The 15,804-nt window shown below is 41.4% G+C and overlaps 2 long non-coding RNA genes and 1 pseudogene across 4 annotated transcripts in view; 1 reads left to right on the top strand and 2 right to left on the bottom strand.

The window, feature by feature from the left end:
* LOC117264522 (uncharacterized) overlaps nt 1–12,557 on the top strand; it is a 16,541-nt gene extending 3,984 nt beyond the window's left edge. The window contains exons 2-5 of one of the 2 annotated variants that reach the window (XR_013492308.1): nt 6,366–6,586; nt 9,501–9,634; nt 11,662–11,929; nt 12,424–12,557. This is a non-coding gene — a long non-coding RNA (uncharacterized LOC117264522). The remainder of the gene's footprint in view (nt 1–6,365; nt 6,587–9,500; nt 9,635–11,661; nt 11,930–12,423) is intronic. The other variant, XR_004502316.2, reaches the window with a different exon arrangement.
* LOC144464604 (uncharacterized) lies at nt 1,543–5,688 on the bottom strand (annotated as a pseudogene). Its single transcript, XR_013492281.1, has 7 exons — nt 5,329–5,688; nt 5,150–5,245; nt 4,932–5,003; nt 4,768–4,827; nt 3,786–4,660; nt 2,464–3,531; nt 1,543–2,062 (listed from the first exon to the last, which is right to left on the bottom strand). The product of XR_013492281.1 is annotated as an uncharacterized LOC144464604 (transcript).
* LOC144464640 (uncharacterized) lies at nt 5,767–6,345 on the bottom strand. The gene is made up of 3 exons (XR_013492309.1): nt 6,187–6,345; nt 6,027–6,098; nt 5,767–5,947 (listed from the first exon to the last, which is right to left on the bottom strand). It is a non-coding gene; the product is annotated as an uncharacterized LOC144464640 (long non-coding RNA).
* Nucleotides 12,558–15,804: the final 3,247 nt, after the last annotated feature.

The raw sequence follows: 15,804 nt of genomic DNA, 5'->3' as shown, positions 1-15,804 counted from the left end.
TCATATAACATACTGATCTCACTGACAACAATAGTACAGCCAGAATATTTGCATCTTAAAATTATTTTTGCAGTCTGCAAATCATGTTTATGTTTTGAATTTGTGTTTTGGCCTGTTGCGCCACCCACCGCTGTCTACCAGTCACGCAGTCAGTAGAGTCTCAGCATCAGTTACAGTTACGACTGAGCTACAGCAGCACGGCAAGCAGTATTTCACAGATTTGTCCTTTAGCCGACTAATAGTCGAATCATGTTGTTTCCCCCTCATTGATTAATGAGCTCATTTGCGTCAGTTTCTGCTCCAGAGAAAGAAGCTAAAACATCCAAATAAACAAATTTAATTCTTCAGTTTGCATAATAAGATAATAATAATAAAAGTAAAAGGGTTATCATTTTATCTTTATCTTTATTCTTTTCACGTCATCAAGGTATGATGCTCTAGAAGAGCACAGACGCGCTGCCCAGCTGGGGACAGCCCTCCATTCTGAAACACCGCCGTTCCGAACCACCCCCACTCCGAAACTGATCCATATCGAGTTTCCTGCATCAAACGCTGCCACCTGCTCTCCAGCCGCAATCACACAATTCTGAAATTCGTTGTACTACAAAAGCTTGAAATGAACGTTCAACTCATTATTTTTTATTGAAAATATGTCACTGTCTTCATTTATTATGTATAATTTCGCTAGCAGCAAACACATTTAAAAGGAGACGCTTGTCCATGGTGCTGAAATTCCCACTCCTGGCCACACTCCCGGCCGCACTGGTCAGACAGACTAGTGATAATAAATAGATAAAAAATCAGAGTCTATCAAGAAAACAATCAGCGGTGAAATTTGTTTCAAGACACTTAAGGTAAAATCAGAAAGTTTGATTTGAGAGCAAATACCTCCTCCAAAGTGTTTGTTTATGCGCTCCTCCACCGTAAATCACCGTAGGCCTCGATACTGCTCTGATGGTCCTGCAGCGCACTCACTCACCTCAGCTTATTTGGATCGACCAACTGGGTGATTTATTCATGCTTAGTTCATTATTATGCCTACTGATTAAACGCACGTGTCATTTTCAGTTTTTTTATTAACAGAAATTAGGCTGATGTTTGTATCAAAATAGGCTATATATCATAAATTACTAGAAAACAAATACATTCTATGTCAAATCAAGATGTTCAGCAGCAGTGAGCACCCCCATATAGTCAGAATGGTACGGCCTTGTTTCATAACCACATTTTGCGATGATTCAACGGCGAGACTGGCAGTCGAATCAGACTTCTCTGAATCGAATCACCGAATCATTGACTATTCGGGGTCACCCCTAGATAATAATAATAATAACACTGATGATGATGATGATGATAATACTACTAATAAGAATAATATAATGATGATAATAATAATAATAATAATAACAACAATGATGATGATGATGATAATAACAATGATGATGATAATAATAACTAATAATAATAGGGAAAACCCTATTGTATGTGCGTGTGAGGGTATTTTTTCAGTTTCAGTTTTTTCAGTGTGAAGTGACTGTGGGTTCACAGTCCCTTCCTCTTCTCTGCGACCTGTCTGTCCCTTTCAGCCGTGAAGATGGCAGACTGTTGGAAGTCCCTCCAGCTCATCTTCCTCACCATGTCCTGCTCCTTGTACAGGGAAAACACTCTGGGGGGCAGTAGATGTATTTCCCCGGCACCCCGGGGAAGCTGGTGTAGATATGGGGGCTGTCAGGGCCCTGCTTTAGAGGCCGGTGGCAGAACCTGCACAGACGACCTTTTGGCAGCTGCACCTCACTCTTCCTCTTTGCCCTCTCCTCTGCCACCTTCCACCACTCAGCCGAACTCTGTTTGGCCGCCTCCAGCTCCCACTCAAAGAACGGAGATGCAGCAAAGTCCTGGAAAGACATCCGAGGGTCTGTGAGGCCCTCAGCTGCATATGTGTTAAACACCTTCGTGGAGCAGTAGAAGTATTTTTCCGTTTTTGATTGTTAAAAAAAAATGAACAGAAGAGCCATCACTGAGATATCGGGACTTTGGCTGACCGCAGAATGTCTTTGACAATCTTATCCACTGTGGCTCGGCTCAGTGACTCCTCCTGGGGGGGAGCCACAGGTGGAGGGTTGAACGTGGCAGGGGGCAAGGTCACAACAGGCACAGTGACTTCTAGGGCTGCTGAAAGTTTCCTGACTGTAACTGTCCATCACATGAATTCAGAGTGGGAGATGAAAAGCTCTGTTTTACAGGCCTGCCCCCTCTATGAGAGCCATACAATCCAGCATCTCTCTGAACCACTGACAGAAACAGTGACAGAATGGAAGTTGGCGAGGGGCAACAGCACAATCCCTGTTACTGTTGGGAAGACAGGACTGGCACTGGTCCAACTCCATCATCACTGGGCTCCTGAAATATAGAATCAAGTATAGTGATTTCTTCAATCTGTCTGTCAGTCCGTCAGTAATTTACAGAGAGTGATTAACCTGGATTACCTGAGAGTCTGTGCTCACTGCAGCAGCAGAGAAGTGATCCTCCATCTCCATGACTTCAGCAGCTTCAGTGTTGACTTGTGTCCCGTGTATGTCCCAGTCTAAAACAACCCGGACGACAGCCTGGCTCTATATACTGCAGCCCAAATCGCTCCCCTGTGTCCCTGTTTAATGTCTGTAGAGCTGCATATTTGGCTCTCCCTGTCACTCTGACAGAAGCTGTGTTGAGTTGTGTGATCAACAGGGGTCAAACACAGCTGGCAGCTCCACACCAGGCTGCGTCAGGTCCACCAGCCTCTGAAAGTTCCACCTCACCACTCCAGTCAAGGCCTGGGCCTGGAAGAGCACACAGGAAACCTGGTTCCCTGTCACCCACTTTTTTTGGTGAAGGTGGAAGCCCTCCTGCTGAGATGTGCCTCTCAGGGGAATCCAAATAGGTACAGCAGCTCCTGCGCCCTTGGTATAATTGAGCTGCAAGGTGCCACCATAACTGTATAGGATTCCCTCTGTCACCTCAGGGTCGCTCAGGCAGCCTCTCAGGATGTAGATGCGTTGGATCCTCCACACACTCAACATGGAGGCCTTGAAGAGGGGCACATCCTTGCTGTCCTTTGCCAGGTAGAAATGACGTAACACATCTTCTACCCTCTGCAGCAGTTCTCTGGACTGTGGCACCGTCATTCTACAGTGCTCTCTGATGTGCTGCTTGGTGGGATCAGCAGGAGAGATTCTGCAGAATGTGTATGCCTCCTGGAGCCTCCTGAGGTCACTCTGGTCCACCACAACGAACGCTGCAGAGAGGAACTGGCAGAAGGAACTATAAAGTGGATGGTGTTCTGACACACACTCTCTGGTAAACCGGCGCATGCAGTGAAACAAGTCTAACTTGATGGTGATGTCTTGGTTAAACTTGAGTCTTGAGGCACTGTTGTTTGCCAGGTTTCCAGAGGTTGCTTGTGCCACGATGGCCTCTGACGTCCTCCAGCATTCCCATGAGATGTGATCCTGAGCCCCAGGTTGCAGGACCTTAAAGGCAGCACAGCAGTCCCTAAAACATTGAAAAGACAAAAATATCTTACAATTTGTTACGTACAAAATGGGTCTTATTCACAATATAAAACAATTTACTGCAAGTTTTCAATCTTTTATTTTTTGGTATGTATTTGGCCTACTAACAAAATGTCAGTTACTATATAAACCATGCAAAAAAACACACACAAAAATAACATTTAAAAAAATATGTAATGTACAACAAGTTAAAATACTAAAATAATGTTTTCAATTGAAACTTATTCTTTATACCTGTCAACCCACTGGAAGTTTGCCTTCTGCACTCCTGCTGCAGTGTAGCGTTGCGACAGACCCTCATACATGGTATAAAGGGACCTATCACACTCAGACTGCAGCATCACCCAGCTCAGGATCATCCAGTTCTCGTTCATAATAGCATAGGAAAACATGGTGCCAGACGACAGCACAACCTTCCTAGCTACTTTGCGGGTGTGATCTGCCCTCAGTGCCTGTCCAAAGGTACCTTGAAGCAGCAGAGTGAGGAGCTACTCCTGGCGCTGATACTCTCGGACCAGGCAGTCGACAAGGTAGTGAGATGAAACAGACACTCCACACCAGCCATCTGCATCTGAGTATCCACCAAATGACACAGGAGTATCTGCCTGTCTGAGGAGCCCAGTGATGGTTCTCTGGCCATAGACTCCTGCTTCACCGTCCCGGACGTTCTGCACACTCAGCAGGTAGGCCAGGTGAGCTCTGTCATATTTAAGATGGAGCGCCTCCGTCAGCTGCTTGGCCATGTCCTCTGGTGATCTGCCGCTGCGTCTCATCTCGTCCATCACAGACTTGCAGATGGCCTTTTTGTGTGTCAGGAGAGCTGGCACAATGTTGCTGAAGTGCTCTGGTAGCTTCTCCAGCCATACATCCACATGAAAAATGGATGAGCTCAGGCTGAGGTGGATAACGCCACAGGGACAGCATGTTCATCAGGTGATGTACTGGACGTGACCCTGGCCACAGCCCCAACACCTCCATCTCAGTCTTCATCCAGATCTTCTGCTGCTGGGAGCAGTTCCACTGTGCAACATCCTGATCATGGCCTGGGACAGAGGCTGCAGGCTGGTGTGGGGCATCTAATGGGACAGGAGGTGCTGGACATGGCGAAGCTGTAAAACGCAACGAAAAACTACAGTATATACACAATAAGAGAAAAAGTAAGAGAACTCTGTACCAGTGACTGCTATGGTTAAAACAGTGTCACAAAAATAAATACCTTCATCAAGGACAGTGTCTTTTTGCGCTTCCATAGGGGCAATATTCTGTAATGATGAATCTGGGATGGCGAGATACAAACAGGACAGGCAAGTGAGACATACGCGTTACTAATGAAAATTAAGATATTCTGTCTCACAGCATGTAAGAAAATAAAACATTTACCTTCAGGAAGACATGGAGCTGCTGTTATCCCAGGCCAAGAAGATCAACTGTGGGAGACTGGCTTTTCATGTGCTTTTAAAAAAGTTGCAACAAAATTGTATAAAACCTTAACAGACACTGGATGTTGTATTTACTTAACATTATTTAACACATTTGATTTGTCGAAATGAAACTGATTGATATTTGAGATACACTGGTAGTATAAGAGGATGACATACTTTGTCTAAACAGATTGGGCGTCTGCTCTTCTATCCCAAGTTGTGGAGCGATGGCAAGCAGCTGAGGAGGGACTGGCAGTGGGGTCTTCACTGTAGCTGTAGGATTGAAGGAAAAAAAACAAGAAAGTTCACACAACATTCGGGATAATTTAAAGTGTGAAGTAAAGAACTAAAATAACCTTTCACAGGGGGGTCACTAGGCTCAGCAGGTCTGGAAACAGTAGCTGTAGCTGTTGGCTTTGTCCTGTGAGCTGTAAAAACAATACAGTGTAATTTTCCTCACACAGTCAAGTTTGTTTAAGCTTAACAATGTGTCTTTACCTGTTGTTTCTGTAGTAACTGCTGGTACAGACTAAAAGCATCCAGTTTTACTAAATTGTGAATTGCCATTATTTTAAATAGAAAAAACAAAAGCTTTAAAGTGTTTGCAAACAGGTAAAGCACAGAAACAACATTAATATACTATAGTACGCACATCACCTGTCAGTCAGACATGTGGCATGTTAACCTGTATCTGAGCTACATTTTTAACATGCCACATCCTTGTATGACAGACTTAAAAAAGCATGCAAAAAAACAAAGCACTTACCATCATCACTGACATGTTAATTCCTTATTTTAGTAGGAGAGTAAAAGAACACAAGCATCAGAACAGGCCGGAACTTGGCCAAAACAACAAACTAGTTACGGAACAATAATGGCAGGTGAATTCTGGTTCAAACAGAATCCTCCCTCCACACTGAGTAAAACCTGTTGATGGAGATAAAGCTGGGGCACTGGAGACTTCTGCTGGTGGCCCTGAAAGCACAGGTGATACAAGACTTTTATCATGTACAGTAACATTTTAAATGTTAATTAATACAATAGATCCACTTACTGAATTCAATGTCAAATTCAGATGGAGGCAGGTTTAACATCACTCTCTCCAGCTCCTCATCCTCCTCCATCACTAGGCGACAAATAACAATAATATTTATTGTGTTAGGTACATTTAATGTTCACATTAAATCAGTATTTGCATATTTTTGTAAACTGACCAAGAGGTCTAGATGTGTGTGTGGAAGCAGCCGATGTAGAGGAGACTTCTGCAAGCGGTGGAAAGGACTCAGCCCTCTGCTGCTGAAGGATGTACTGCTGCAGGTTGTACATCTTGCTGTTTTTCACACACTTTACTCCTACAATAAAGGCAGCTTAACCGTCCCCCCTGTTCTTGCAGATCTGCTTCCAGGTGTGCTTGGCCCTGGCTCCAAAGCCAACTATATTGTCCCCCTCTGACGACACTGGTGGTGCAGGCTTCCTGGAGAGAAGGTACTCCCTCAGGTCCTCAGTTTCCTGGAAGCTCCTGGCATAGTCCAGGAATGACAGTAGGCTGTCCTTGCTGTTCCCTTGGGGGTTGAAGGTCCCAGCTCTCTCCTCCTCTTCTACCTTATTGATCAGGTAGATGGTGTAGCCGACATCATTTCCTAAACCTGTATGGTTTCCCCTTTTACTTTCTGAACTGCAGCACATACTCCCCTATCACCTCCTGTCGGTCCAACACATCACCCATCATCAACACATTGTTTGTTTCTAGAAATGCTGTCTATGACAATTTCTCAATTATTCTTGCCTAACTGGAAATTTGGCATTAAATGTAATGCATACAAGTTATGTCTTTTCTTGTGTAAAGAAAAACACTGTCAGTCTGACCCCACGTATTGCTATACTGCCAAGGGCCAACGTTAGGACGGACTCAAGACAACAGTTTGCCAGTTGGGACATTAACAACACAACCCCATGTAGAAAGATCAAAGTATTTTGTCCGTGCTCTAGCAAACCATTACAAACTGTTCCTGCTCAAGAGCTCCATGGCTAAAGAATAAATATACCATATTTTCTATAACCAGTTTGTTTTAATATCACTCCCTCTCGACTTACGCTGTTTGTTTATTTTACTCACTTCCAAATCTCTTCTGGGGGGTATTCCATCAACGTAGCTAAGAATATCCAGACTAAGGTGTAATCTTGAAGTTTGACTAAATGCCAACTCCCAATCTAGTTGACGCTAATTCAAGCCTCACTATGGTGTAAGACAACTATCAAAAAGATGTATGCATAATTTTAACCATTCATATTCGTAATGTTAAACATTTGTATGTCAATAAAATTGTTGTACACACAATTCTGCTGTCATATACGTGAGTCTGTGAAATTGTTCGGGTTAGGATTGTTTTTATGTGAGTATGAATCTAAAAGCTGTGAGTGCAAAGTCTTGTGAATAGAACTCTAATTTCTACGACTACAAAGTCCTCACTGTGAACACGAATTCAAGTTTGGCTCAGGTTGATGGAACATAAACCGGAGTTTAGCTCGATGTATCAGGCTTAGCCAGAACCATGGTTACCATGATTACTGATGTGAGGCTAATCTTAGCCACTTTGATGGAACAGAACTCTGGCTCACATTAGCCAGACTTGGCCATTTAAGCCTGGATTTGCCTTTAGCCTACTTGATGGAATCCCCCCCTGTGCTTTTCTACATGTATTTATTTCCACATTTATATCTGTATTTATTTATTTATTTCTACATTTATTTCTGTATTTATTTATGTATTTCTACATTTATTTATTTATTTATTTCTACAAGGACAAAACATGACATAAGTATAAATACATAAATTATAAATGTAGAAATGCATAAATAAATATGTAAATAAATAAATGTGGAAATAAATAATTAAATACATGAATAAAAGAATAAATAAATATATTTACATTTTTTATTTCTGCATTTCTACATTTATTTCTGTATTTATTTATGTATTTCTACATTTATTTATGTATTTATTTATTTATATCTACATTAATTAATAATTTATTTCTGTATTTCCACATTTATTTATTTCTACATTTCTGTGTCTGTATGGTAATGAGGTGGGCGGTCCTAACAGTCTAGAGCCTGATTGGTCACATTGATGTGATCTACTAGTGCTGCCTTCACTGCTACTAGCCGCTTAGCTAGGCCGACGTCAGTAACACTGTGGAGTAATGGAAAGTTGTGTTCGGGCCATTGCCAATGATTTAAGATCATTAGCTAACAGTGTAGAGAACAATGAAGCTAAGGACTATATTGAATTTCGTCTGGGGAGAATAATGGAGGATTTATGCCAGCTTTCTGCTGATACGGATGTCGAAGTTGATCTATCAGTGCTAAACGGTCTGCAAGAAGTAGCCCGCCAGTTTCACTTAATCTCTGAGACAGAGGAAGCATCAGCTGGACGCCCTCCCTAAATTTTACCTCCAGATGAAATCCAAGCTCGGCTCCTTTTGGGGCTCACAGCTCGAGATACTGCGGATTTGTTTGGGGTGGGCGAGAGAACCATTCATAGGAGGATGGAACAATATGGTATTAGGTAATTTTAATCAAATTTTGTCTTGTCCTGTCTTGTATTTGTGTGTCAAACTTTATTTTTTATTTTTCTGTGCAAACACAACAGGTACAAACACTCGTTTATCCCTATCTCAGTTAAGCTCATTAATGAGAGGAGGTGATTGTATTGTGTACTTGTGTGTGTGTGTGTGTGTGTGTGTGTGTACACATATATATAGGTAGCATGTATCCGTATGTGTATGTTGCATTTTACTGCTGCAGATGTTTAATATTGAGCAAATTTGAACTACTTTACATACTGTTGTGTAGTGTATAGTATACAACAGGCCAGTTAGGGTTTATTCAACCTTTATTTAAGTCTTAAAGATCATTGAGGTTTCCCTCATTTACCATGATGTTGAGATACAGTTGCAAAGACAAACACAAGGTTAAAAACAAGATAATATTCATTCCAAACAATTGCACACTTCATTGAGGTGAATATGTTCTAAGTGTTGTTGTCCTGTGAGAACCGTGCATCTCTAAAAAGTCAACAAGCTGTTTTCAGCTTTGTGACGATGCATTTTCCAGCTGAGCCATGAGGGGTTTTAAATAGTTTATTCAGCTTAAGAAGTTTGGAGCATTTTCTAAACCCATTAAGAAACACTTAATCCTTCAATTTATCACAAACGTTCAAAATCAACATATTTGGAGATAATATGATTTTCACTGGAAAGGAAAGGTATGAAGAATTGTCATCTGAAAATGAAGTAAAACTCAAATAAATGTAGTGTAGTAGAAAGTACAATAGTTCCCTCTGAAATGTAGTGGAGTGGGAGTATAAAGTAGCATAAAATGGAAATATTCAAGTGAAGTATAAGTACCTCAAATTTGTACTTAAGTACAGTACTTGAGTAAATGTACTTGGTTACCATCCACCACTGGTTTTGGTTGTACTGTGGTTATATCTGTGTCATGATAACTGTTTGTTTTTTATTATCAGAGTCCACAATCTACTTACTCCATTGGACGACAGTGATCTGGATGAAAGTGTGACCCAGATTCTGCGGAACCATCCCAACTGTGGATACAAAATGATGGTTGGGCACCTGAATGCACAAGGCATCCGCATACAGCGTAAGGAATTTTAGTCATTACCTATTTATAGGATGTGGGGCCAATTTACCAACAGGTTGGGATTTGAGCTACTTGCTGATCTACTACTGACAACAGGGCTTAAGGCAAGGAAAAATTTTGTGCCTGAAATGTTTTGGGGATTTATTTCTGTGTCTGAAATGCTTTCAGGGTTTTTTTCCGGGGCCGTTACCGATTATTAGTGACCAAAGAGACCAATAACCGATATTTGGAACAGATACAGGCTTACTTTTGCAGTAAACCTTGGTGTCAAAATGCAGATTAACACAGGGTGTTTTATTTTGAAAACTTTGCAGATTTCTCTATGCTGTTTCTGTGTCTGAAGCCCTGTCTGCTCGCTGCTCGCTGATTCGTTCGCTACTCGCAGAAATAAATAGACCAGAAACGATCGCTGCAGAACGCGAGCTAGCTGTAAGCCGACACAGAGCTGTGCGGCTGGTCTGAAAACTGCTTCTGGCATCCTATGTCAGTGCCATGCCAGTATTCCGTTGCCATGCCGGAGAACTTTAAGCCCTGTGATAATGATAAGACAGAAATGTCTGTCTGTTACAGGTGGTGACATTGCCCTTAACCTGTGTCCATACATATGTTTCAGATGGCGTATTGTTGTGCATGGTGGTGTTGAGGGATTTAGTCGTCTCGTCGTGTACCTGAGTGCTGCCACTAACAATCATGCAGCAACAGTCCTGAGAAGCTTTCTAGAAGCTGTTGATGTTTATGGTGTGCCATCCCGTGTGAGGTCGGATAAAAGAGGGGAGAATGTTGACGTTGCACGCTACATGGTGGCTAACAGAGGACTTGACAGGAATTTGCATATTGCTGGAAGGACTGTCCATAATCAAAGGTAGCAATCTTTTAGTCAGACATTTATCTATATAGTAGTATTTGTAAAATATGTCAACACAAACTCTTACTTTTTTTGACTTGTCCATTACTGTTAATTAAAAGATAATTTTGATGGTGTCTTCCAAAACCGATACAAATCAGTGTATAAAAATCATGTTTTATGTTGTGGCAACGCTGTGGTTAAGGTCAGGTTGGGGTTAGGCACAAAATCCACTTGCTTAGGTTTAGGAACGATCATGGTTTGGATTAAAATGATCAGTGAAATGTCCCGACATTGATGGTTAAAATGTCCGGTTTTAGATCAGTGCTCTCCTCTCCTGCTGCTTGTGAAATGATTAGACTGTGTCTGTTACACAGAAGAACTCCAGACATAGTATTGTCTCCCATCAACCTTGATTGGTTATTAAGTAACTGAATTTGAACACAATAATTAATTTCCTACAGTTCTGGGCTTTGTTTCCCAAAAGTATTTTAAAGCTAAGATGGGTGTTAAATCCAACTTGATCCCTTCTTAAGCTCAAGATGTTTTTCCCAAAAGCATAATAATTGAGGACTTTAACATTACAGTAGATCAAGAAGTGACTCGCGTAGAAGGCTGAGAGCATCCTAACCCTCACCCTACCCCCCAGAGCTGTACTTTGTCATATTTCACAGGGGTTGTATTCTGTCATTCAAAAATTTTTTATGACTTTTTTTTAATCAGTTTGTTCCTCATGACTTGATGCCATTGTTTTTTGGTGTTTTTTTTTCTATTTATGTTTTAAGAAGTGCATTTTAAACATACCAGTGTTTTGTGGTCCTGGGAGACCCCAGTCAGTAGTTGGTTAAAATGATGGTTAAGAAGCTCTGGAACCAGCAGGAGAATCCAAACTGGTCTCAGTTTTTATTGTTTTGGAGCATTTTTAAGTCTACTTTTATCAAGAATGCTGATGATATTTAAATTACAAAGTAATCCAGGATAAACAATAATACAAATTCATGAACTGATAATTATGGATTTACCAACTGATTTGTAATTTTGTGTCATAATCCCCCTCCCCTCTCTTCTTGCATGATAGTGTGTGTAACCTATGTTGTATGCCACACCTTTACAGCAAGTTTAATACAGCAATTTTTGGCAAATGACACTGATAGGCAGTTTTCCTTTTCTTTTCCCCCTTCAGAATAGAGAGGCTCTGGAGAGATGTTTATGGGGGGGCGCTTGATCTGTTCTACACAATCTTTACCAACCTTGAGAGAGATGGCCTTCTAAATCCTGACAACGAAGTTCATCTCTATGCGCTACACTGGTGCTTTCTGCCTCATATTCAGAAGCACCTTCAGACTTTCCGGCACGGCTGGAACTGCCACCGACTGAGGACTGAGGGAAATCAGTCCCCACTTCAACTCTGGACTTGCCATGAGCATGAGGCACAGCAGGACCCCATGCAGGTTTGAATTTAATTTTTTTGTGTATGAATATCCTACGTAGTATGTCATTCTAGTCATCTTATCTGATATTATACAACTATAATATTTCAACTGTTAAGGCAGGGACAGCGTATTCTAAAATCCTGTGCTGCACATCTGGATAAGAATAAGAATAATGCTATTATTAAAGTAGCCTGATATCCAGGAGCTAAATGGAGATTTTAATTTAGATTTTTTTTTTATGTCTTGTTACAATAATGGGATTAATCAAGGATCAGAAAGTTGTGGAATAATAATAATGCCGTATTATATATTAATTTATTCTCAAGGAGAATTGTGAACAAGTTCCTCTGATACATTGAACTAAAGCTGTTATGAGAGTTGATCCACCAAATTATTTTGAAACTAGGTTCTATTTTGTCACCAGGTGAACAAATGTTAGATGGCTTTAGATAATGATATAATCGCTGATTTTGGCCAAACACACCCTTCAACTGCATCTCCTCTATTTACAGGTTGACACCGAATATGGAATTGACTGGACTGGACCATGTGGTCATCGAGAGCCAAGTATTGTGGTCCCTGAAGTTCAGCTGCTGCGCTCCCTGACTGAGCAGGAATTAGAAAGTCTACCAGAGCCCGATGGCCCTCTGTCCAATGTGTTGGATGTTTACATACAAACTGTAAGCCTATTATCAGCAATGCTCCAATAATATTTGCACAATGGCAGAACGTCCAGGTTTTTGTTTTTCACAGTCTTCTGCATTGTACAACATGCTAATAAAAGACTTGTGCATTGTTCAACATGTTCATAAAAAACAGTTCCTGCATTGTTCAACGTGTTCAGAAAACAAACTAATACCATGGTCTGGGTGACTACTCAGATCTGATTGGCCGACAGGTATGTTCAGCTCAAGTTAAACCGAACAAGATTCATCCGCTTTATCCTCCAGACAACAGAAGGAATGTGTGTATGAGTAGAGTTGTGTGGGCACAGCAAGGGGTCGCCGCCTAGACATTGGTCTTCTTCCTCCGTGTGAGTAGGGACCAAAGAGTCTTGACACTTCGGCTGGGATGAAGTGATGAGAACAGGCAATAATCAATTTTAGGAAATTAAAATAACATCAAAACAGAATAAACCACTCATCACCAGTAGAGTTGGGTCGGTTCTCGGTAATACCAATTCGGTCCGGTACTCCGTCTTGGACCGGGTTTTATTTTTTGAGACCGACCAGACCGCATACTCGGGCAGAACGTACGCGGAGCGGATGCCGTGGAGGTCCGCCCGGTAAAAGTGGACGTCCACAAGCCCTGTGCGCGCAAAGCACGACCGCGCAGACTTCGCTCCGCATACCAGTGTCACACAAAAGACTGTTCGGCATGTATTTTTCACATCGCGGGGATTTTTAACGGACATTTTTACAAGTAGTCCGCTCCGCTTATAATAAGCCCGAGTCTGTGAGCACCTGTGTCTGCCTCTTCACCAAGCGCACAGCAAGCAGGAGAGAGAGGGGGGTGGGGCGGGGACTGAGCTAGGAGGTGCGAGTGCGCATGCGCCTCTACTGTAGCCTGGAGTTTGTTTAATAGTGACGGGGAGTCGATAATGGCGGACAGTTTAGTCTCGACGAAATCAAGGAATGCGCCACTATGGCAACACTTTGGCTTTGAGCCAGACGAAGGAGGCAACCCTTGTTTGCACTGATTGAGTAAGCTGCAAAATTTATTTGTAAGGAATAAAAGAAACAACTTGTTACTGTCACTCTGTTGTCCTAAGGTCGTTTTTTATTTTAAATGAGTCAATTGCGCCCCCAAGTGGCGAAAATCCGATATTACCGACTTGATGCGTTTTTTTTTTTGTTTTTTTTTTACAAAAACCAGACCGTTTTTTTTCCCCTCATCATCAAACAGAATAAACCCCTCATCACCAGCAATAGCACATATCAGTCTACAGATCAGATCAACTGCCAGTGGTGGACAGTAACAAAGTACTTTTACTTGAGTACTGTACTTGAGTACATTTTTTAGTATCTGTAGTTTACTTAAGCATTTGTTTTTTGTGTGGAAACTTCAGACTTTCACTGCATTTCAAAATCAAATCTTAGTCTTTTGACTCCACTACATTTCTAGGAAGGTTGCTGATACTATTAGTGTACTTTTAGTCTAAGCAGAGCTTTGACTGTTTTTTCTTTTCTAAAAAGGCAATTGGCCACACACTTTGTTCCTCACAGAAGGAAACCAACCACAGTAGCTGTTCTCAACTGGGATTGATGTAAAAGCAGAACTACATCAGGCTTTGTGTAGCATAGTGCTTTTACATACAAGTCAGCGACTTCATTAAGTGATTTCACAGAGTTACAAGCTTCTGAAAATGACTTGTCAAAATAATACAGCAATTTAGTGATATTAGAAACTATACTTTGTAAATTGTACTAGTTAATAACATACTGAAGTATTTCCAAAAGCATGTACTTTTGAATGCTTAAATATTTTTAAAAGCAAGTACTTTAACTTGAGTAAAATTTTGACTGAGCAGCTTTCACCTGCAATTGAGTAATATTTGACCAGGAGTATCTATACTTTGATTTAAGTACTGGGGTTGAGTACTTTGTCCACCACTGCAGCTCAGAAACATCTTGGTCACAAATCATAAGAGATTTTAATCAAATAGCATGTAATTGTCATTATATGACAACCATGGCCAATGAGCTGTGCCATATTGTGTGACAAAAATGTCTTGAGAACACTGAATATGTAGTTTGTAATCAATCACCTAATCTACATGACCCAAAGTAGTTCAATACTGAAGATGTCACTGATACCTGAATATAGTCAAACTACCACCAACTACTGCAAACTGTAGGTGAATAATAATAATAATAATAATAAATTACATTTATATAGCACACTTGCAAGTCAAATGACTTCTCAAATGCTTCACAATCCAAGAAGATTAAAACACATAAGTTGCAGAGAAACAACCTAATAGGCAATCAATCAATCAACCAAATATGTAAAAGTACAAGACAACAAGTAAATAACTAGAGTAAGGGGCAGAGAATGGAACTCTGCCTTAACCGAAAGCAGAATGGAATAAGTAAGTCTGGAGGCTGGTTTTGAAAGTGGCAAGGGAGTCTGAGATCCTGACGGAAACAGGCAGTTTATTCCACAAGCGTGGCCCCATAGAGGAAAAGGCACGGTGTCCCATGGTAGACAGTCTGATGCGTGGAATGGTGAGGAGGTTTTGGCTGTTTGACCTAAGTGACCTGGATGTAGATTGAGGGGAGAGGAGGTCCTGGAGGTAGGCGGGGCCAGAATAGTTTATGGCCTTGTAGACTAACAGGAGAACCTTGTAGGTTATCCGCTGGTTTATAGAGTGTGCCAGTAAACCTGGAACTCCGTTAGCACTTTTAGCACTTCCGGTTCTCTCATCTAAAAGTCAATACGTTTTTTGAATGGGATTTTGGTAAAATGCCTCAAATAAGGTCTGTGGTTAACAAAAGCCTAAGCGAGTTTCAGGTTTTGTTCTACGACATAAAACACGTCAGTAAATACCCTACTTGTGAATTTTGAAGCTTTTACGTGTCGTAAAAAAGGCGGTTGCTAACAAGATGCTCAATACGACTACAAACCCTGTCGGGGACATTAAACATCATCACCCCCGAACAGTTGAGAGTGCTGGCAGTCCGCCATTACAGCTTCTTATTTAGCTTAAACAGTCCGATTTCCCCATTATACAATGTTTTTAAAATAAAGCAGCCGAAATCAGTTGAAAGCTTAGTGGCGGTGACGTCAAGAGTCATGCGACCGTGGAGTAGTCATGTAGTCTGTTAAAGCCTAATGTTAGCTTTTTACTTCTGGCGATTGCATTTAAGCTTCAAATGCGGTATGAAAAGTGT

Source organism: Epinephelus lanceolatus, chromosome 11 (assembly GCF_041903045.1).
Source record: "Epinephelus lanceolatus isolate andai-2023 chromosome 11, ASM4190304v1, whole genome shotgun sequence".
NCBI classification, from domain to species: Eukaryota; Metazoa; Chordata; class Actinopteri; order Perciformes; family Serranidae; genus Epinephelus; species Epinephelus lanceolatus.
The sequence above is the reverse complement of the archived record's forward strand: the minus strand, read 5'-3'. Positions and strand labels throughout refer to the sequence as shown.